We start from the raw sequence: 23,916 nt of genomic DNA, 5'->3' as shown, positions 1-23,916 counted from the left end.
TTCTACAGGGATCTATGAGCAGATAGTATTTAGTTTATTATTAGTTTATATATTATGATTATATGTACACCTCAGTGTTATTTAAGGTTCAGGTTATAGGAAATGTGTCATGTCTGATATCCTTCTAATCCCCTAAACATCAGCAGCTGTCCGGTGCATTCGGCGAAGAGATCGCACATTGCATACCCTAGTTATTGATGTTAGGGGATAGACCTTTAATATGATGCTGACTATAAAATGCTAATAGACTAGTTGTAACTGGAGTCTTGGCGAGAAGAAAGGAGCACATCCCCTGGAGAGATGACCCCCAACTTTGGATTCTTTAGTTTGAACTAGCCTATGACCTGTTTACCCTGGACCCACCCGAAGTCTGGACCTATAGAAGCAAGCCACATCATCTGCATTGTTCACTCTGTAACACTGAATGTATATATATAATATATATATATATATATATATATATATATATATAATAGCTGCGCTCCCACTAGCTTCAGTCTTCTCTGACCACAGTATTCAAGGGTGAACTACAGTTCACTGGTACCCGTGGGAGTGCAGCGAAGCGCATGCAAGCGCAGCGGTATGTATGTATCTTTTGGTATTGACTGTACTGTACTGTGTTATACTATAATCATGTATTGAACTGTAAACTTTTTACATCTGCTAAAATAAATCACTTTGTGCGTTGGAAACACAATACAAATCGCTTGGGCAATGCTTATTTGAAAACGATAGAATTACTTTAATAGTAGAAATGGCCAAAAGGAAGACAGTCTTCCAGGTCAGAAATTTTAATTGCACCGTATCCTAGGGTTCAAAAGGTACATGCTGTAAAGCTTTCAACACTAAATGTAAATCCCATGGTGCTACCAGATGAACATATGGAGGTTGCATACGGAGCAACCTCTGAATGAAAGTTTGCACATCCGGCACAACAGAAAGTCTTTTTTGAAAGATGACTGAAAAGGCAAACACATGACCCTTAAGTGAACTAAGGTCCAAAACCGCATCTAGCCGTTCTGCAAGAACATAAGCAACCTGGACAATTGAAAAAAAGATGTAGGATACCCTTTCATTTCACACCAGGCAATAAGATTCGGTGATGAATGTTGACTGAACCCGTTTTACGAGCCCAAAACATTGTTTGCACCACACGCTCTGAAAAATCTTTAGCTCTTAGGATCATGGCTTCAACAGCCACGTCTTTAAAACTATGTTAAACTTTCCGCTTCCCAACCCAAACTTCTGTGGAAATTGAAGATATAATAAGAACCTTGGTGAATGTGGCAGCAGCACAGGAGGAAAATACCCATCTTCTCCATGAAGAGATTGCTCTGGGGAGACAAGACAGGGAGGCTACAGCTGCACCCGCACTGCAGAAAGTAACTTCTGATGATGAAGTAGAAGCATATCTGGTAGGATTTGAAAGTGCCACCACCCAAACCAAATGGCCACCTAACAGTTGGGCTGAACATCTGGCTCCCTATCTTTAGGGGGAAGGTCAGCCTACCTATATAGACCAGGATGAGGACCAGGCTGGCAACCATCAACAGTTAAAAAATGCTATCTTGGTGTGGATTGGAGTGACCAGTGCAGGCAAGCCCAACGGTATCATGACTGGAGACTGTCCAAAGATTTGCCAGTTCATGCACAGCTTGCTGAACTTTGCAAAACACTTAAAAATTGGTTGCAGACAGAAAAGAACACTGCGGTCAGAATGATCGAATTTCTGGCTATTGATCATAGTATCCGAGGTGTAGTGAACAGGGAGGAATTACAGTTATAAGGATTAACAAATAACATAACTGTTGGTAATAAAGCCTGATCATAACTGCATTGTAAATATTGTGTATCAAATGAAGACATTTATAGTGTGTTTCTCTGCAAGTTAAATGCAGATGACCGAAAGTGGAACCCTGCCCTCAAAGGGTAAATTGTCTAATTCCATGTGTAGATTGTGAGCCCAGAAATATTGTGTCCTGTGTTACTAGATAACTATGTCACTTGTAGAGGGAAGCTGTTGGACAGACAGGAGGAAGACATTCCCAGCAAGAGTCTCACAGGAAGAGACATGAACTGTGTGACCATGGCTTGCAATATTGTATATAGACAAATATAATTCAGTTTTCAAAAATGCCACTTAAAATCAATATATTTAGTGATCAACCACATATTCATAAATAGCATGATGAAGGGCAGCCCATACGTCAAATAAAGCTGTCTGCCATGCAGAGAAGGTGAGAAAATCAGGTCAGCTCAACTAGTAAACTGGACCTATGCTGTTTGGCATCTATAAATTTGCAAATTTATAATGGATTTATTATTAATAATAGTGGATCTGTGATTAAATCAGGGAAAATGCACTATTGCGGTTGTAAACGGTGTCACAAGCCCTCTCTGGGGACCGCAACCCCTTGGAGGGAAAGGTGTAAAAGTGTCTTTAAAAGATGAGACCGGTTAAAAGAAATTGTCAGTCTTTTGGGAAATCAATAATCATTGATAAGCTGTTCATCTTCCAAGCCTTAGCACAGAGTATACAACTCATATGCAAATTCATATTCTGAATTTTATCTTTTATTTTACATGTGTTGCTATGTATGTCATGTGATCTTTATTGGTTTTAAAACCTGTAAGCATTGTACTTATTTGTATATTAAATCTAAAATGTAATACGTGCTATCCATATTGCTCTAAACAAATTCACTACCTGTTTAGAAGAGATAGATTGCTTGGCTGTGTTAACCCTTTAAATACAGGTAAAGGTAATCAGGAGTGGTTTCCTGACAAAATATAGGTGATATATTGTGTGACTGGTTGAATATCTGAAAAGATATTAAATCAGGGAGCTGATAGAAGCGGTTATTCCTGACAAAAGGTATGGACTGAAGGCACCAAAGGTGGGCACAACAGGCAGACCCTCAGACGTATGAGGAATTGCCCGTTGTAGTAGAGATATAGTGCCTTGAAGCTTAGGCGAAAGCCTCCGTTGTCCACTCCAAAATTTGTGCTTCAGCCAAAACCTGGTATACGGTAAGGTGGAACGAACATTGGAAAGAAAAGTTTGCCTGACAGAAAGGAAGACAAAACTGCTTTAGGTCCAAATGCTTTGAGTGCCTGGACATTTGCAGGCACCATGCCCAACTTTACTTGAACCTATGGATTGTTTGCTTGCGCACACAAGACCAACCTATCATAGTTGCTGTACTATGAATCCAGTTGCGAGGGAAGTCCTGCTTAATGCATGTGGCTGTTTTTGTAAATCACCATTTGGTGCTGGTTTTGATAGATTCAGGTAGTAAACTGACCTTGATTTCCAGCTCTATATTGCCAATGGTTCTAGCTCACATACTGCCCAAAGTAAAGGTCTTCTGTGTACACGATAATGTTGAGGACTGTGACAGGACCCTTCTGTCTGTTACCGTAAATGGACAAACAGTCACGGCAGTTACTCCAAAACTGCCTAACCCTTTGAAACTTGGCAGAGACTTTCTGCTGTTCAAACAGATCCTAGAGGAGCGAGTTCAAACTGACACTTCGGCAACTGAATCACGGCTGATAGTGTAGACTTAAGGATAAAGAAGAGGATAACTGTCATGCTCCGCCACAAACATGCAGCTCTGCCGTCCAAAAGGATGGGAAAAAGACAAAGGAAAGCTGCACAAAACCCAACGCAGTACAAGATACTGCCATCATTAGCTGGCAAGACTTTGGTTAAAGCTGCCATGCCATCCGACGAGGACTCGGATGGGTCAAAATTATCTAACTTGTTTCCACTGAGAGACTTTGGCAGAGACCAACTTGGAGATACTACCTTAGTGGATTTCTATAAAAATGTCATTGAGGTAAATGGGGTAGAGAAGGCCAACAGGTCTGCAGAAGGTATTGTCTATTATATCTTTAAAAATGATTTGTTGTATTGAATTGCTAACGTTCAAGAAAAAATTGTAAAGCAATTGTTGGTGCCACAGATTCATGTACCACTTGTACTTAAAGCTGCAAATACACATCTGTGTGGGGGGGCACTTGGGAGAAGACAAACCCCAGTAACGTATATTACTCAGGTTTTATTGGCCATGGGTGTTCATGGCGGTAAAGAAATTTTGCCAGACATGTCCAGTATGTCAGAGAACATGGTGCAGACCCTGTTTGAGTGTTTTGGTATGGATTTGGTAGGTCCACTACAAAAATCAGCCCGTGGTCATCATTACGCCACCAGGGATCCCAAAGCTATACCTTTGTGTAACATAAAATCCAGGAAAATAGAAAAAGAACTCTATCTGTACTGCATCTGACTAGGTATCCCCAAAGAAATCTTGATTGATCAGGGTACTCCCTTTATGTCCCGTCTCATAAAAGAGCTCTGCTGGTTGTTAATGGTAGAAACGTTGCACACAAAAGAATACCACCTGCAGGCTGACTGGTTTAACAGAACCCTTAAGCACATGGTGAGAAGGGCAGTAGCACAGGAAAACGGGACAGGGATGTTCTGTTACCCTATTTAATTTTTGCAGTGAGAGCGGTGCCTCAAGTCCACAGGATTTAGCCCTTTGAATTGATGTATGGCAGATAGCCAAGGGGCATTTTGGATGTTCTCAAGGAGGGCTTGGAGCAATAGGGTCCTAAAGAAACCAATGTGATCCAATTTGTGTCCCAGTAGTATGACAGGTTCAGGAAGTTCACCCCATTGGTTGAGCAGCATGTGCACGAGCAACAAGCAAGACAAAAAAGAACTAAGATAAGTCAGCTATAATTAGGACTTTCCAACCAGGTGACAAAAATCTTGTACTGGTACCCACACAAGAGAGTAAACTCTTCACTCATTGGTAGGGGCCGCATGGGGTGGTTGAGTCTGTGGGGCCTGTTAATTATAAAGTCAGGCAGGGGGAAACCAGTCCAGACTTAACTTGTTGAAACCATGGCATAAGAGGGAGGAGTGACAAGCAGCGTTAATAAATAGAGTTTCTATTACTTTAACATTAGGGTCACAAGAAAGTGTGTGCAACTGTATGTTATGAATTACTTTGCCATCCTGACAATAAAAGCAAAGAAAAAAGCAAGAAGGTGTTCATTTGTATATCACCTGAAGTGTGCCCATGTCACATTAAATAAATATTAGATTGTATAAACACATTATTTCCTTTGTTCACTCTTTATCAATATGTGAAAAATCTACTGCCTCCTGCTTTGTATACTAGGCTTCAGTAAGGCTCGGCTTTGCACATTAGTCACCAAATTGTGGTCTTCACTATATATTAACCACAAGAGTTTATTTAAACGAACCACCAGATTTGGCTCCAGTTTGTATATTGGTCACCATATTGGGCTTTGTAAAATGAGCACAGGAAATTGGTGCCAGGTCTGAAATTTGAGAGACCTATTGCAATGCAATTCAAAGACACAACAGGAAACAAAGCACTGGTACTTATGGAGAACTACTTTGCATAGATACAGGACCTGGATGCGCTGGGGGTCCCATACTGTGCAACCTTGGTCTGGGTCACTTGCATTTTTTTCCCCTTTAAAATGTTCCTAATTAACTGCTGAGCCGAATCTCCCATCCCTCCTCCCGGGTTAAAATTTGCAAGCTTGCACCTGCATACACAGGAGTGTCATTTAGTGTTGGGCGCAAGCCCAGTTGATAACAATAAATGGTGTCTCAAGTATGCAGCTGCATCATAATACACTTAAATTGGTGCATTCTCATCTATATGTTTATTTGGAATTTCACATATGGTAAGATAAATGCATCTAAAAAATAAACCTGTTATATTAAACATTTTATGCCTGCACTTTACATGCAAATATATCCAACTGTAAATGAGCCCCACAAAATATCTATGTTCTTGTATGTGGGACAATTCACAGGATACCCTTTCACATGAATTTTAGCTTAGTGGTTCTTTTATCAACATGCTACTGTTCATTTCTTGCTTGAGCAAATAGTTATACAGAAGCTGATAAACTATCTGCCTATGATATCATACAGGAAGTAACAACACATTACAGCCTTTAATTCCACTTTGGTTAACCCTTACCATGATAACACATTATTTCTAGGGCACCCAGATACAACTCTATAGCTTTATATGAATAATAGAACATTATATACACAGCCTATGCAGATATAATTTACCATACATTTTGAAGTGACTTAATATTGCAAAATTATCTTGTATTATGTTTGCTATCTATACTGTTACAGAGATAATTGTACAGGCTTCATCAAATTATTTAATATACTTGTGCCAACATGTACTTCTTGTCAGATAACACTGCCATTAAAATAAAACAACATTAATCAGACCTTCATGCATAGCTTTTATTGTATTTAGAAACCACTATTATATCACAAAGCAACAGGAAAAGCAGAAGCTGATAGATAAGTGATGTACAGTCAGTAAATACACACAAAACAGTGCAGTGTGACAGGAAACTTCGCTGTCCCTCTCTTAGAAGCTGCATTTAATTACGAAGTACTAGTTTGTCTGGCGTATTCTAGGAGAAAAACTACATCCGGAATCTGCCGCTAAGTGGAAAGCAAAAGACTGCAAAATGAATTTAAAAAGTACAACATAAATTATAAAACAATGTATCTATAATAGTGACGGATTTTCAAGAAACAATACTACATCCGGCCTGGTTTTACTAAATGAACGTAATCAAAATAGCTAAATATAAGCATTTTAATAAAATATGTTGTGCTAATGAGTTGATGAGACGCTGCCTCAACCACAAACAGTCCATAAGTGAACAGTATTCTAATTCGAACGCGACAACAGTTTAAAAAAGTTTGTGAAGTTCATTAAAAGTACAAAATAAGTTAACGAACAATATTAATAATTGAGAGGTAACACATTAACCTTAAATACACTAACCTGCAGTATTCTCCCTTCGCGTTTATCCGTAGTGCCTGGCAGGGAAGTGGGAGTTGGAACTACAACTCCCAGCACGCTTTGCAACCACTTGTGGAAAGTTTCAATAACTTTATCAATAACACTTTTTACTGTAGATTTTCGGTGCTTTTTTCTTCTAGAAAGACTGCTAGTGTGCAATGTATTTGTTTGTCGGACTCTATTGCACTCTTTGCATGAATTTAAAACATGGGATGCAGACAGGTATGTCGCTATTCACCATCTACAAAGAATATGCAACTCCCATTTTTTTATAGGTCGTCTCTGACATAAAAAAAAATATGGTATTTTGCAATCAGTGGTACAAGAAAGCTAAGGAAGATAGCCAGTAAGAAACTATTTGCCGGTACAACTTGGCATAACATTTTATCTGGCATCTGGTTTTGTACCAAGGTTTCTTTCTTCTATGTCACTTTGCAAAAGAGTAACAATAGTCATGAAATTGTATGCCTATACCTCAAAATAAATAAATAAAAACTCCTACACCAAATTACTAAACCACAATATTTTAACGCCCTGTGTTATTATGTGCTCTATTTATCAACAAACTGCTCAATATAGAAGTTATAATGTTAAAACTAAACAGGTTTGCCCCAACCAACACATTTTCAGTGCAGCCCTTCAGGGTGGAGTCCATGTAAAGAAAACTTATAGCCAAAACTAAAATAAAATAGTTTTGGGTTCAGTTCAATAAGTTAAATTAAACGTCACTTGCTTTCACTGAATCTTGCTTGGCCCCCAATATTTGTGACAGTCTTACAGCATTGTGCTGTCTACTATTGCTTGTTGTAAAACATGTTGAGGGGTTGTTTATACACATTCCCAAAAACTTCATTGATTAACTAATGGCAATTGGAAAGCATCAGTAACACTGAGGGCTAGATTTACTAAAGGGCGGTCTGCTCAAACCGGCGTTTTTTGGCTATTTTTCTGGCGGTTTTGAAACCGCTGGAATTACTAAAGCCCAAACAGCCATTAAAATGGCCAGAATTGTCATTTTTCAAAACTACCACTTTACAAACCACCATACCATTGTTAACAATGATGAACATACAAACAGCTGGATTTACTAAGCTGGGGTTTTCAGAAATGCTGCAAAACAGCCATCCAAATTGCCAAAATGAAAGAGGTGGTCGTGAATGGCGAAATTGATCAAACAGCTGCTTTTTGAGCTATTTTGCCATTCAGAACATGAGAAAGCATCACTGACATTTTAATTATTTGGAAAATCATTATTTATTGATAACGGAACAAAATAAATTTAGTATTAACTTATGAGAGAATTTTTTTGTATATATTTTTTTAAAGGGACACTATTATAGCATTATATTAAGTGGGAAATGTGAATATATAATATTATTAACTGATTGTTAAAGGTGGATATAATTATTTATGTTGCACAATTTGTCATTACATATTGTCCGAATAATATAATAATTAAATAATTTTATCCCTTTTATATAATGAATTTTTTTTCCCCCCTCATAAGTTAATATTTAATTCATTTTATAACGCTATTTAACTCCCTGGATTTTCTTCCAGGAACTCATCCCACTTCATTCCAGCCAAGGCACTCGCGGGGAGTCATCTATCTCGACCACCTAACCACCTCTGCAACTTTTCCTCAGTTCTCTGAAATTCAATCACATATTCACATTCCCTCAAAGCACTTTTACCAGTTTCTGCAAATACGTTGCTTTCACAGTATTGTCAAAGACCGCCTCTCATCCCGCCCTCTCACTACCTTTGAAGCCCGCTGTTTACTCCAATCCTCAACAAAAGGTCTAATCTCTACGCTTTACTATCAGCTTGCTTCTTCCACCTCGACTCTTAGAGCCCCCCATGAATTAGGCTGGGAGCAGGACCTTGGTCAAGAGCTGTTAGATGAGGAATAATCTGAAATATATGAGAATGCTGTCTCTAGCTCTATCTGTGTTAGAATTAAAGAGAACGTCTATAAGGTGCTATACCGATGGTACTATGTGCCTTCGCGTCTTCGTAGAATCCTCCCTGATTTGTCTGATCGGTGGACGTGCCCAAATCTGTCAAGCTTCTGGGCTGAGATCAAAGACTTGATTAATTCAATCCTCCAGGTGGACATTCCCCCTGGAGCCTAAATTCTTCCTCCTCCCTGTGGGGGTTCCCTCGGCATCCCGTCATCAGAATAAATTTATCAGGCACATTCTCTTGGCAGCTACTTGTCAAATAGTGGCAGACTGGCGTCTGCAACCCCCTCCCTCCATGCAGTCCATAATTAATAGTCTGGTAGACTCAATGGATGGAATATATGACCAGTATTATTCGGAACTCCTCGAGAGCATTCACCAAGGTCTGGGACCCGTGGTTATCCTTTTTTCAGGCGTGTCCACCCTTTACATAAGTTAGCTCTAATACTACATCTCTTTCTAGAACTTCTCTCTCTTTTTACATTGGATCTAGTCACTTCTTATCTTCCTTCCCCTTCGTCTTCTCTCGTTCTTTTCTTTTTCTGTACTCTTCCTCTTTTCTCTTCTCTTCTTTATGTAAGAAAACTCCGGGTCACTCATCTTCCCTATATCTAAATGTTTTGTTGACTTGATGATTCACATGTTTTGCGCTGGTCGTAGACTCTATGTTATGTTATTCTTGATCACCTTTGTTAAGTGCATTCACTCTGTCAATCGTTTTCCTTTATTAATGTGACTTTTTCAAAATTAAAATGTTTAAAAATATTTAATTAATTTTGCCCCTTAATCAATAAATAATGATTGCCAACATAATTTAAATGTCAATGGTGCTTTCTCTTATGTTCAGAATGGCAAAATAGTTCAAATAGCATGTTTCAGCTATCAAGCCATTCTGAAGTAGGTATTAAAACTGTCCTGTCCTGTCCTGTATTTTGAAGGGTGGTTTGGATAGCGGTTTCATCCAACCGTCTGTGGTTTAGCTTTTTCAATCCGCCATACATCGCCAGTCATTTTAAATTGAAGCCTCAAGCCGCCCTATAGTAAATGTGGTGGTTTGGACCACTAAACCGCCGGCGATTGGTGGCGGTTTCAGACCACCACCAAACTCGATTCTTAGTAGATCTAGCTTGAATGTTAATCATGATCATTTGAAATGAATTGCAGTCTGAGAGGTGTGGGGAGGAGAAGGTAAAGCATTTACCAGATCCAATATAAAATATTTTTACTAACCTAGAAGGCCATCAACAAAGCTGCACCAACATACATCTCCTCTCTGGTCTCAAAATGTCTCCCAACTCGGCAACTCTGTTCTGCACAAGATCTGCGTCTCTCATCCACCCTCATTACATCCTCCCATTCCCGGTTACAGGAATTTTTTTCGGGCTGCACCCACTCAATGGAATTCACTCCCTTGCACAATAAGACTCTCCTCTGGTCTACAAATTTTCGAGCGTTCTCTGAAAACCCACCTCTTCAGACAAGCTTATAATATTCCTCAACCACCCTCTTAACCTCACTAGATTACCCTATTACCACCCATTACACAATTACACGCAAGACAACTACCCCAACTGACTAACATTGTCATTTAGCTTATGAATCAGTTTTACCTTTGCAATCTGGCTGGACCGAAATGTAAAATGTAGACTTAACCTCATGTATCAAACTCCCATTGTCCCATAGATTGTAAGCTTGTGAGCTGTCTCACCTCTTTGACTGTTTTACCCAGTTTGTTTATTAGCTTACTGTGTCTGTCTCCAATTGTAAAGCACTACGGAATATGTTGGCGCTATATAAATAAATGATGATGATTCATGCAGCATCCAAAAGACTACAGTCCTGATTACAGCACAAGTTGGTATGGGTACATTGGAACCGATAGTTTACATCCCGATACCCATTTATATGTTTCTACTAGCATTAAAACACTAATAAAAACATGATTTATTATGCCAGTCGGTAAGTGCCCACAACTGAAGAATGAGGCCTTGCAGAGCCATCTATGACAAGCGTTCTGCTACAGGGTGCTGGAGGGGGGTTTAGAGTGAAATCGTTACCATGGGTGGACAGTGATCCTACCAGGGGTATATAATATATATTAAAATAAGCTGTGGGTAACGCTATCCTCGGAGGCGGTTGGTTAGCATCGGCAACCAGCTTCTCAGACCAATCAGACAGCAGCAGGTGCCACCTCGTTTCAAGCTTGTTACCAAGTAACTGCAAGATACTTTCTCCCCTGTGCCATTCTGGAATTTAGCTGGTTGCTGCTGCCGCTGTCTAGTTGATCTTGTTCATTAAGAGCTTACTGCACTTGTGAAGCTAATCATGCTGAATTTCTCACATTGGTCCTTCTCTGTATTTAAACCCCTTCCTAAATATCACTTGTGCTCAGGGCCTGATCAACCAATAGGCTGATCAGGCTGCAGCTTGGTCACTGAGACCTGGGGAGGCGCAACTCAGCCAGCATTTAATATTTTTTATTTTTTTACAGTTGATTTTTGTGCACATGGAGCTGCCCCTCCTCCACACTGTCCCTTCCTCCACCCCTCTCCCTGCTCACTGTCTGCCAGACATGATGTCATCATCACGTCCCGTCTGTGTCAGTGAGGAGCTGCAGTGAGAGGAGCTGACTGCCGGCGGAAGAGAAGAAGACAGGTAATTAGATTTTTGTTTATGCAAAAAGGGGGGCAGCATGCTGTTAGGGGGGCAGAGTGTGTGCAGAAAGGGGGACAGAGTGTGTGCAGAAAGGGAGGCAGTGTGTGTGCAGAAAGGGGGACAGAGTGTGTGCAGAAAGGGAGGCAGTGTGTGTGCAGAAAGGAAGGCAGTGTGTGTGCAGAAAGGGGGACAGAGTGTGTGCAGAAAGGGAGGCAGTGTGTGTGCAGAAAGGGAGGCAGTGTGTGTGCAGAAAGGGGGACAGAGTGTGTGCAGAAAGGGGGACAGAGTGTGTGCAGAAAGGGAGGCAGTGTGTGTGCAGAAAGGGAGGCAGTGTGTGTGCAGAAAGGGGCACAGCGTACAGAAAGAAGGCAAAGTGTGTTCTGGGGGACAGCATGCAGAAAGGGGGACAGAGTCTGTGCAGCAAGGGGGACAGCATGCAGAAAGGGGGGCATTGTGTGTGCAGAAAGGGGGCCAGCTTTCAGAAAGGGGCAGAGTGTGTACAGAAAGGGGGACAGAGTGTGTTCTGGGAGGACAGCGTGCAGAAAGGGGGGACAGTGTGTGTGTAAAGAAATGGGGACAGTGTACAGAAAGCGGACAGAGTGTGTTCTGGGGGAACAGCGTGCAGAAAAGGGGACAAAGTGTGTGCAGAAAGGGGGGACAGATTGTGTGTTTTGAGGGGGACAGAGTGAGTATTTTGAAGGGGGACAGAGTGTATTGTGAAGAGACAGCGTGCAGAAAGGGGGGCAGAGTGTGTGCAGAAAGGGGGACAGTGTGTTCTGGGGGGACAGTGTACAGGAAGTGGGGCAGAGTGTGTGTTTTGAGGGGGACAGAGTGTGTATTTTGAAGGGTGACAGAGTGTGTGCAGAAAGGGGGACAGAGTGTGTTCTGAGGGGGACAGCGTGCAGAAGGAGGGCAGTGTGCAGGGGAGTCATGAGGTGTGATGAAATGATAGTGGGGTCATGAATTGGTCACTTGTGTATGATCTCTGTATTGTGTGGTGTTCATGACAATGCTCTCTAAAGAGCCTAATCATTGAGGGTTTGTAATGTTTGCACATTTTCAAAACAGGACCACAACTTTCCAGAAGATAGCTAAACGACAACAAAGCTGCAAGAACAAGCAAGAAAGAACACCAAGAACATGTAAGAGAACATGTCTAAATTTGTTTGCTGGAAAATGCTCCTAAATTTTTCTTTAATGATTTGTTGGGGTGTGGGCGCTACGGGTGTATTAGCCTAGGGCAGCCACAACTCTTGATCAGGCCCTGCCTGTGCTGGTGATTTTTTTCTGCTAGTGCTCTGTTTGGAATTCTGACCTGATTTGACATCTTGTTGTGACCTGGATTGTTTATTGAATTTCGCTGTTTTCTCCTGACCATTCCCTGTTTCTGGATTTTCATTAACCTTTTCCTGCCCTGACTTGGTCTGTTAACTGAATGTGTGCATTGATTTCTGCCAGCCCTGACCTTTGCCTGTACTACGGATGTATTCTATTGAATGCAGCCAGCCCTTACTTCTGCCTGTCTCTTGTCTACACCTTTGTACTCAGCCTGCAGTGACCTTTGACCTGTATATTGGACTTATTGCTACCCTTGGGGGTGCCTGCTACCTCCTTTTATGTTCTTGCTGCCCCACTGGTAATATTAAGTTTTATAAACTTCTATTACCACGAGTTAAAACCTGAGGTTCTAGGGGATTGTATACACCAATCTGCCACAACTTTAAAACCACTAACAAGTGAAGTGAATAAAATTGATTATCTTGTTATAAGGGCACCTGTCAAGTGGTGGGATATATGAAGCAGCAAGTGAACAGTCGGTTGTTGAAGTTGATGTGTTGGAAGCAAGAAAAATGGGCAAGCGTAAGTTTCTGCATGACTTTAACAAGGGGCCAAATTGTGATGGCTAGACGAGTGGGTTAGAGCATTTCCAACACACCACGTCTTGTGGGGTGTTCCCCCAGTATGCAGTTGTTAGTACCTACTAAAAGTGGTCCAAAGAAGGACTATCGGTGAACTGGTAACAGGGTCATTGTCGCTTAAGGCTCATTGATGCCCATGGGGAGCAAAGGTTAGCCCATCTGAAAAACTTTGTTTACCCGAGGAAGAGATGACACCAGGATGCACTATGGGAAGAAGGCAAGCTGGCTGAGGCAGTGTGATGCTCTGGGCAATGTTCTGCTGGTAAACCTTGGATCCTAAAATTCATGGATGTTACTTTGACACATACCAACTACCTAAACATTGTTGCAGACCACTTGCACCCCTTTGTGGCAAAGGTATTCTTTGATGGCCGTTTCCTCCCTCAGTGGGATAATACTCCTTGCCACACTTCAAAAATTGTTCAGGAGTGTTTGAGGAACATGACAAAGAGTTGAAGGTGTTGACTTGGTGTCCGAATTCCCCAGATCTCAATCCGATCAAACATCTGTGGGATGTACTGGAAAAATAAGTCCCAGCCATGGAGGCCCCATCTCGCAACTTACAGGACTTACAGGACAACACAAAAAAAGCAAAAATAATCATCTTTTCAGGGCCTGCTTGCCCCTTGGGCCAACATAAAACTAGTTTTTGCCTTTCCCTGACATCAAATTACTCGTGATGTGGCTGTCAACAGTGGGAAAGAACTAGAGAGCAGTTGGGGGGACCAGAGGGTGGAGGTGCCAAAGAGGATGGGGGGACCAAAGAGGGCATTTGGACAGCAAAGGGCAGTGGGGCAGTGTTGTAAAGTTGGCCAGGATAACGAGGGTAAAGTTCGGCAGGATAACAATTTATATATTGGGCCATAGCGTCTTGGAGCGAGAAACTTTGCAGACGGACAGGAGTGAGGAATTGTGCTATGGGGAAGGAATGGAAACATGTTGCATTAGGACAGGAGGGTTGATGGTTATCGAATGTGCAAAAAGGTAATTGAGACGGTTCAGGGTAGTGTCAATATTTTGAAAAGTTTGATGAATATGGGTTAAGGTAATGATTATGTCCTGGGTATTGTTTTCTAGCGTTTGGTTTGATTGGTGCATTTTAATGTAAAATTCAAGGAGGTGTGCATAGTGCCCACTACTCCTGCTTACTCTTCCATCTAAAGCTCTTCCATATCATGGATCACCTGCACCAGGTCCTCTTCTTCTGCCTCTGTGTCTGCATCTTCACCTAACATAGTGAAAGAAAAAAAAACATAAACATCAATGTCTTACTCAATAACATCCACATTTTTGCTTCATATTAATAGATTTCAGGGCAGCACGGTGGCTTAATGGTTAGTACTTCTGCTTCACAGCACTGGGGTCATGAGTTCAATTCCCGGCCATGGCATTATCAGTGTGGAGTTTGTATGTTCTGCATGGGTTTCATCCTGGTGCTACGGTTTCCTCCCATACTCGAAAACATAGTAGTAGGTTACAGTACAGCACTTCAGAATTAGTGGCACTATATAAATAGCTGCTGCTGATGATTTCATAACATGTTTTGTGTTTTTATTAACATGCAAATTGGTGGGGTCATCTTTACTCTAAAATTGAAAACAAATGAATTTATCAACCAGCATATCTATGTGTGGTGAGTGGAATGTTACCTAGGCATTCTTTAAAAATCTCGGAGTGTTCTTGTCTGAAAATACTCAGTAATCTTCAAGACCAGTGTCATATTCTACAATGGGCTGCCTAGGTTGCAGTAAAAGTGGCAAGGATTTAGGGACTTTTTTTAGCATTACAATTGACAAGTGCCTATTTATTTTTTATGTTTCTCTTTTTTTTTTTTTTTTTTTTTTAAAAGGCAGCTAATGTTGGTTGTGTTTACATTTCTGTAATAAAAACATTTGTCATTTTTTTTAATCCATGTATTGTTATTTAAAATTTACCTGTGGGGAATAGTGGTGTCATTAGGAGTGGGTTAGCTCTGGTGTCAATCCTGCCCTTCCCCTGCACCAACTGCTCGTCGATACAGACCAATGCCGTGGGCTGCAGGTCGAAAACATGCCTCATTTACTCTTTTATTTTGTCCTTAAGGCAACGATTAAAGTCTTCCAACCTGTTTGAAATGTTCAATGATAAAAACGTGGCATTATATGAAAACAAAAATATTTTTCAAAGACTTGTGCGGACATACATATAGATAGAAATGTATTGGCCCTAGAGGTCAAAGACTAATAACAGAAAGCTACCCAGCGTGAATACTTAATTTGAAGACTTGGACAATTATTTTAAGGTTGCAGAACACACAATAGATTAATTTTGCTCCCTTAAAAATTTTTGGGGAGCTTTTGACCTCAGTCATTGTTCGTCTAATTGGAGCCACAGCATTGACCTGCATCGCGATGTCCTTCCACATTCTGGATTTTGCTGGGATGAGAGCTGCCAGTTGGCAGAATGCAGCCATCCCTCGACCAGCTGGACCAGCACTTCCACTTCCCGATTATTGAAATTTGGCTGCCTCCAAGGCTGAGGCCTGACTTGGTCCTGGTTGCTGTTGGTCAACCATTTTTGTAACCAGGAGTAAAAAGACTAATTTGTAAAATAAAAATTAAATGCACTGTAAACTGTCTCACATAAGGCCTTGTACACTCCAGTAATTTCCAAGGCAAAGTTCTGAACTTCTACTACCAATTTCTTCTACAAACATCAGAACTCACAAATTGGCAGGGCTAAATGATTGTCTCTCCAGCTGTTATATAGAGTATGTAGATGCATTTTCTCGCGATTTCCTGTGTTTGAATGGATAAGCTTGATTATTGTGATTAATTGGTAGGTGAAAATCAGCCATTTAACATTTGGTATTGAAGGGACCTGGGGCTGACGTGCCTGCACCCATACATGCACTAAGAACCAATCAGTGATGAGAATGTTGAAAAATCTAATTCCCTTGCAAACATGAGAGCAACTACATTCTCTCAAGCCGAACTGCTGGTACTAATAGCAACAAAGGACCGTTACCTAGCTTGGTTCATTACAAACGAAGACAAAAATGATGCCTACGTGGCCGTCCGCAGGCGTCTGCGGTTTGAATTTATCCACAGACACAGCATAGTGCAGCTCCAGCGGAGGTCGAGTGATCTCAGGAGGAGGCAGCCAGAGTTCCTTTATTATTTGAGGGCTGAAATTGATAGGTATACGTTTAAGAAATGTGATTCTGCTGAGCTGACGCTATCTTGTTACCTGTCAACTATTTTGTTCTTTTGCAGCTTAAGGACAGCTAGTTTGTAGAAGTTATTCATTATTAGCTAGTTTTTTTGCAAGCTACGGCCTTGAGTATAGCAGACAGGAGATAAACCACTAACCCCCCTGGGAGAATTCCTGGGAGAAAGTAGCAAGGTTTGTGTAAAGGAAACATGCACAATAAGTGGGTAAGACAAAGATAAGACAGTTCTGGGCATAGTTTGCTGAAGTGTGCGATTCTGTATAACCAGAGTGCAATAAGTATGTGAATTTGTAAACAATAAGACAGAATATTTTGGACACTCAGAACTTGCAGTGTGTTCTATTTCTCTCCAGATGATGAGCTCATAAACTGTTAAACTGACACTTACAGGTGAACTGACTGATTGGATCCAACTTCATTGGAGGTCCCACTGAGATCTGCTGACCTGAGACAAGGACAGACAACAGGAGGTTGCCCTGGACACAGGACTCTAACCCGGGTGAGTAGAGCTTTCTACTCATGAGACTCCTGTGTTTAGAGCTGCCTCTTGTCCGTCTAAGGTATCAGGCACGCAGGTCTGTAAGTTTCAGATTTATACAGTAATTAATAACCCTATCTTGTCCTAGATGAACTATGTCTGTGTGTATGAATGCTTCTGTATCTGTCATATGATGTATAAAGGAAAAATGGCTGAATAAGATACCCAATCAAAGACTGCACTTCTCGCTTACATCCAAAGGCTTGTCCTCGTCTCTCGAGAACTGCGACCACTGGATCGGGTAATCTTAGAGTCTCCTAGCTTATATGAGCATTGAAAAAAGTGACGGTTAATACTAGAGATGTGCACCGGCCACTTTTGGTGTCTCGTGTTTTGGGTTCGGATTTGCTTGATGTTTTGGGTTCGGATTTGTTTCGCAAAACACCTGTCGAAAGGTTTTGGTTCGGATTTAAGGTTTTTGGATTTGGATTTATTTTGAAAAAAGCATAAAAAGTTCCAAAATCAAGTTTTTGGGCTTATTTTCACTCCTACGCTATTATTAACCTCAATAACATTCAATAACAATCATTTCCACTAATTTCCAGTCTATTCTGAACACCCTCACACCTCACAATATTGTTTTTAGTCCAAAACGTTTCACCGAGGTAGCTTTCTGGACTGCATAGTGGAGTGGTCCCGGTACCCAATTTGGTACCGGGGCCACAATATATCACCCTCAACTGGTCTCAATTCCACCAAAAAAGTATCTGGACTGCGTAGTGGAGTGGTCCCCACAATATAATAAAAAAACCCTCAACTGGTCTGAATTCCACCAAAAAAGTATCTGAACTGCGTAGTGGAGTGGTCCCCACAATATAATAAAAAAAAAAACAATTGTTCTGAATTCCACCAAACAAGTATCTGGACTGCGTAGTGGAGTGGCCCCGGTACCCAATTTGATACCGGGGCCACAATATAATAAAAAAAACCTCAATTGTTCTGAATTCCACCAAACAAGTATCTGGACTGCGTAGTGGAGTGGCCCCGGTACCCAATTTGATACCGGGGCCACAATATAATAAAAAAAAACTCAATTGTTCTGAATTCCACCAAACAAGTATCTGGACTGCGTAGTGGAGTGGCCCCGGTACCCAATTTGATACCTGGGCCACAATATAATAAAAAAAACCTCAATTGTTCTGAATTCCACCAAACAAGTATCTGGACTGCGTAGTGGAGTGGCCCTGGTACCCAATTTGATGCCGGGGCCACAGTATAATAAAAAAAACCTCAATTGTTCTGAATTCCACCAAACAAGTATCTGGACTGCGTAGTGGAGTGGTCCCCACAATATAATAAAAAATCCCTCAACTGGTCTAAATTCCACCAAAAAAGTATCTGGACTGCGTAGTGGAGTGGTCCCCACAATATAATAATAAAAAAACTCAACTGGTCTGAATTCCACCAAAAAAGTATCTGGACTGCGTAGTGGAGTGGTCCCCACAATATAATAAAAAATCCCTCAACTGGTCTGAATTCCACCAAAAAAGTATCTGGACTGCGTAGTGGAGTGGTCCCCACAATATAATAAAAAATCTCTCAACTGGTCTGAATTCCACCAAAAAAGTATCTGGACTGCGTAGTGGAGTGGTCCCCACAATATAATAAAAAAAAAACTCAATTGTTCTGAATTCCACCAAACAAGTATCTGGACTGCGTAGTGGAGTGGTCCCCACAATATAATAAAAAAATCCCTCAACTGGTCTGAATTCCACCCAAAAAGTATCTGGACTGCGTAGTGGAGTGGTCCCCACAATATAATAAAAAAACCCTCAACTGGTCTGAATTCCACCAAAAAAGTATCTGGACTGCGTAGTGGAGTGGTCCCCACAATATAATAAAAAAACCTCAATTGTTCTGAATTCCACCAAACAAGTATCTGGACTGCGTAGTGGAGTGGCCCCGGTACCCAATTTATTACTGGGGCCACAATATAATAATAAAACCCTCAACTGGTCTGAATTCCAGTGCACAGATGGCGGACACCGGATGGACGTCTAAAACCAACATAGCAGTTAAGGGCGCAGTTCCTCTTTTTTGTGACTGCACAAACAATTAACGTTGTAATAGAAATGACAGTTTTTTGTTTTTTTAAATATAGAAAGAAAGAAGGTAGTACTAGAAATGGCAGTTATTTTTTTTTTTTTTAAAATAGAAAAAGAAAGTAGGTAGTAATAGAAATGGCAGTTATTTTTTTTTTTTTTAAATAGAGAAAGAAAGAAGGTAGCAATAGAAATGGCAGTTCCTCTTTTTTGGAACTGCACAAACAGTGATGAAAAAGAAGGTGGAGCTGGTGGCATGTCACGGTCCTCTTCAGAGGACAATCTCCTGACCAGCAGGTCTTTGCACCGCTGTAGACTTGTGTCCGCCGGAAACAGAGACACAACATACGCTTTAAACCGAGGATCGAGAACGGTGGCCAGAATGTATTTCTCTGACTTTAAAAGACTGACCACCCTCGGATCCTGGCAAAGCATAGGAAGGGCTTCATCCACAAGAGCTACATGCTTGGTGGAATCGAAATGGTGTACCAGCTGGCAGTGTCGGAACTGACTTCTCGTGTGGCAAGTTCAAATGGCTGCAGAACCTTGCACAACACGGAAATCATTCTCCAGTGCGCTTGACTCAGGCGCATCCCCACTCCTTCTCCTATGTCGTAGGTGGCTGTGTAGGCTTGAATGGCCTTTTGATGCTCCTCCATCTTCTGCAGCATATAGAGGGTGGAGTTCTAGCACGTCACTATCTCTTGTTAATTTAGATTGCAAGGCTTGTAAATACTTTGAAGATAAAAAAAAGCAGGCTGCACAGACTGTGGAGCTACAAAGTGAAATTAAATGGACTACGTTACTTTGGTGGCTATCTATGCCCCCCCCCCCCCCCCCCCCGCCCTACACTTGTAGTTGAATATAAAAAAAAGCAGCCTGCATAGACTGTAGAACTAGAAATTCAAATATACAAAGAAATGGACAAAGGCAGTTTGGTATCTGTCTGCATCAGATCCCCTCTCCACTAGGAGTAAAATAGAAAATTATTCAGCCGTTATATAATGTAGAATATAAATAGAAATTGAGAAAGGCAATTTGGTATCTGTCTGCATCATAATCATCAACATCCTCAGCGCCAGCTACATCAATATCCTCCCGGTGTACAACATTCACACCTTCATTAGCCAAATCTGTAACTGGACTGTGGGTGATCCTACCAGCATATGCAGAGGGCGTGCTGCAAATGGTGGAAGGAGCCACCTCTTCCTGTACAGTGATGGGAAGGTCAGGCTTCGCAACCACCAACACCCTTGGACTCGCCTTGGGGATTTGTGATAATTTCTCTTTAGAAGGCAGAGTTGTTTGCTGTGTTGTTGCTGACAGCATAACTCTCTTAAATTTTTTGTAGGGAGGGGGAGGAGGGCTTAGTTCCTTGGGTGAAGCTGAACCACTAGTCATGAACACGGGCCAGGGCCTAATCCGATCCTTGCCACTGCGTGTCGTAAATGGCATATTGGCAACTTTACGTTTCTCCTCAGATGATTTTAGGTTTCTCTTTTTGCTACTTTTACTGAACTTGGGCTTTTTGGATTTTACATGCCCTGTACTAGAAGATTGGGCATCGGGCTTGCCAGACGACGTTGATGGCATTTCATCGTCTATGTCATGACTAGTGGCAGCAGCTTCAGCATTAGGAGGAAGTGGGTCTTGATCTTTCCCTACTTTATCCTCCAAATTTTTGTTCTGCATTATATGTAGCACAAGAGAGTGTACCCCTAAGCCACACACACTCGGCAAAGCCTTTAAAAATTATATGCGGCACAGGAGAGTACCACTGGACTGGAGTTATACAGCAGTACCACTGGACTTATACTGCAGAATCAATGACATTTGTAATATGGCAGTAACAACAATGGACTTATACTGCTGAATCAGTGAACTTTGTAATATTGCAGTACCACTGGACTTATACTGCAGAATCAGTGAAATTTGTAATATGGCAGTAACAATGGACTTATACTGCAGAATGTGTGAACTTTGTAATATTGCAGTACCACTGGACTTATACTGCAGAATGAGTGAACTTTGTAATATTGCAGTACCAATGGACTTATACTGCAGAATAAGTGAACTTTGTAATACAGCAGTACCAATGGACTTATACTTGAAAATCAGTGAACTTTGTAATATAGCAGTACCACTAGACTTATACTGCTGAATCAGTGAACTTTGTAATATAGCAGTACCAATGGACTTATACTGCAGGATTGTTTAGGGATATTTTTTTTTTTTTTTTATAATTACTTTCTTTGTCATTTTTTTTATAACTTTTTTTGAAATTTTTTATAATTTGGGAATAATGGGGAAATAACAATGCCCTTAGAAGGACAGAGCACAGGACACAGCACCACTGGACTGAACAGGACACAGCACAGGACCCAGCAGCACCACTGAACTCAGAAGGACAGAGCACAGGACACAGCACCACTGGACTGAGCAGAACACAGAGCACAGCCCAGAACTGAACAGCACGAGATATAGCAGGACAGAGGACCACCTAACACACCCTCCCTCTACCCTGATCAATGCCCGAGCGAAGATGGCGGCGACTAGCGGGGAATTTATAGGATCCGAGTATCGCGAGATCCGACAGCGGGATTATGACTCAGAGCCTCGGTTTCAGTTTTGCTATTGGCGAGAATACCCGGATCTGTCTCGGATCCGGCTCGGATCCGCAACGTTCGGGTGGGCTCGGATTTCAGAAATCCGAGTGCGCTCATCTCTAGTTAATACACATGGTAAAAGTGTGATAAATTCGCTCACTGATTCTGGCCATGGTCCTCTGCGGTTTTTCATTGGTACACATGTTGTCTGTGTTTTTCCTGGTAAATCTTGCTGCTATATGTTGCTTTTTAACATAACCTCATGGATATTGAAATTGAGATTAGCATGAAAGCATTAGCTGTAGTCCTAGTTGTAATTGGAGCGCTGTACATATTTTGGAAAGCTTGCACAGGTATTGAAAGCATAAGGGACTTCCTCTTGTAAGAAACCCATTTGTCCCTTTATTCGTGTTGATGGTGTAAATGCCTGCTGATTTTACAGAAAGGGGGTACCTTTTTAAGTCCTGATTTAATAGCAGTCAAAGATAGAAACCTTAGAGGGGGCATATACTGTGAATATTACATTTTACATGCACTCCCAGAACACAACTACAGAGAATTCACAGCCATAATAGGCTGTCACATTGGGAAAAAAATATATTGACACGCATGTAGGAGAACATTGGGTGAACACTTTAGAAACCATCCCCAGAAATATATCTAAGAAGGGAGATTCTGTAATCTGCCCAAATTTTAGAAGAATTCCGAAGACCTCTTCATCCTAGATACTGTCAAAGAAATTATTTTATACGAACATCCACTACAAGGGCAGTCCACAGAAAACTAGATAAGAGTCCCTGTTAAAACTATCGATATGGGAAATATAGATAGTAAACAGATAAATGACAGCAGCTCCCCCATAGACATTATGCGCAAGATTTTAGGGAATGGATAGGCAAAGAAGGGACATTAGACCCCATAAAGATGCAACAGATATACAGTGATATCACCCTTATATCCTTATATACAGAAACACAAACTCGAAGGTAAACTCCTAAACTGGTTAAAAGTCTCTGAACAAATATTGCTAGAGCAAGAGACACAGGAATTAGAGGAAAATATCAGTGTATTTACTCTAAGTGCCCTCCCCCTAAGCAATTCCCCTTGGGAGAATTAAGCAAGGTTTGGGTAAAGGACACATGCACAATAAGTGGTTAAGACAAAGATAAGACAGTTCGGGGCATAGTTTGCTGAAGTGTTTCGATTCTGTATAACCAGAGTGCTATAAGTATGTGAATTTGCAAACAATAAGACAGAGAATATTTTGGACACTCAGAACTTACAGTGTGTTCTATTTCTATCCAGCTGATGAGCTCATAAACTGTTAAACTGACAGTTACAGGTGAACTGACTGATTAGATCCAACACGTTCTCAATTGCAATTGTTTATTTTTAAACATAAAATTACTGTTATATCTGATACATTAAAAAGAATTATGGCTTATAATTACCTTCACTGTAAAAAGTACAAGGCCTGCTGTATAATAGTGATGTTACAGATTCAGTATGTGATTAATATAAGCCTCCCAGGTGAAATCCATATGAAATTGGTGTAAATATGTGTTTACTTGTCCAATGATGGTCCATGTGTGGTATTAGATATTTCACATTGCAGCCTAACATTATCTGGATGTCTCTGTGTATGTATGAGGCAGAGATAACATTTATCAATAAACTGTGTGATTTATTCCAACAGAACGCTTCAGCATCTGCCTCTACCGAAGATGCCTTAGGGATAGGGAGGAGCCCATGATGGAGGTTCAGAAGGCGGCCAATATACTTTTATCCCCAATTATATTTTCCCCATTGCAGCAATCAGAAAAGGAGGAGGATGCACAGGCGACTGCTGAAAAATTTAATTATCTTGATGTTATAATGTTGTGTAATATTATTTTTTTGGCAGCATAAAAGTGTAGTCGTCAGAAAGCCTTTCTTTCCCAGCTTTGATTTACTATAGACCTAGGCAAGGTTTTCCATTCCACAGGTGTTTGACATCATGGGTCTGAAATACATTTGTCACTTTTTACTGGGTATTAACTACAGCATAGTTTCAAAATGAAGCGTGTGATGAGGGTAGCAGGGATAAAA

General features: G+C 41.1%; 1 protein-coding gene and 1 long non-coding RNA gene across 2 annotated transcripts in view; one reads left to right on the top strand and one right to left on the bottom strand.

Moving 5' to 3' along the window:
• Positions 1-7,122, bottom strand: part of PLA2G4A (phospholipase A2 group IVA) — a 243,623-nt gene extending 236,501 nt beyond the window's left edge. The window contains exon 1 of the mRNA XM_075182675.1: positions 6,876-7,122. The gene's annotated coding sequence lies outside the window, so the exon portion shown is untranslated. The remainder of the gene's footprint in view (positions 1-6,875) is intronic.
• Positions 7,123-11,370: 4,248 nt separating this feature from the next.
• Positions 11,371-23,680, top strand: LOC142099329 (uncharacterized). The gene is made up of 3 exons (XR_012678514.1): positions 11,371-11,512; positions 12,581-12,654; positions 23,525-23,680. It is a non-coding gene; the product is annotated as an uncharacterized LOC142099329 (long non-coding RNA).
• Positions 23,681-23,916: the final 236 nt, after the last annotated feature.

The sequence above is a fragment of the Mixophyes fleayi genome, chromosome 8 (assembly GCF_038048845.1).
Source record: "Mixophyes fleayi isolate aMixFle1 chromosome 8, aMixFle1.hap1, whole genome shotgun sequence".
In the NCBI taxonomy this organism is placed as follows: domain Eukaryota; kingdom Metazoa; phylum Chordata; class Amphibia; order Anura; family Limnodynastidae; genus Mixophyes; species Mixophyes fleayi.
This window is presented reverse-complemented; position numbering and strand designations above follow the sequence as displayed.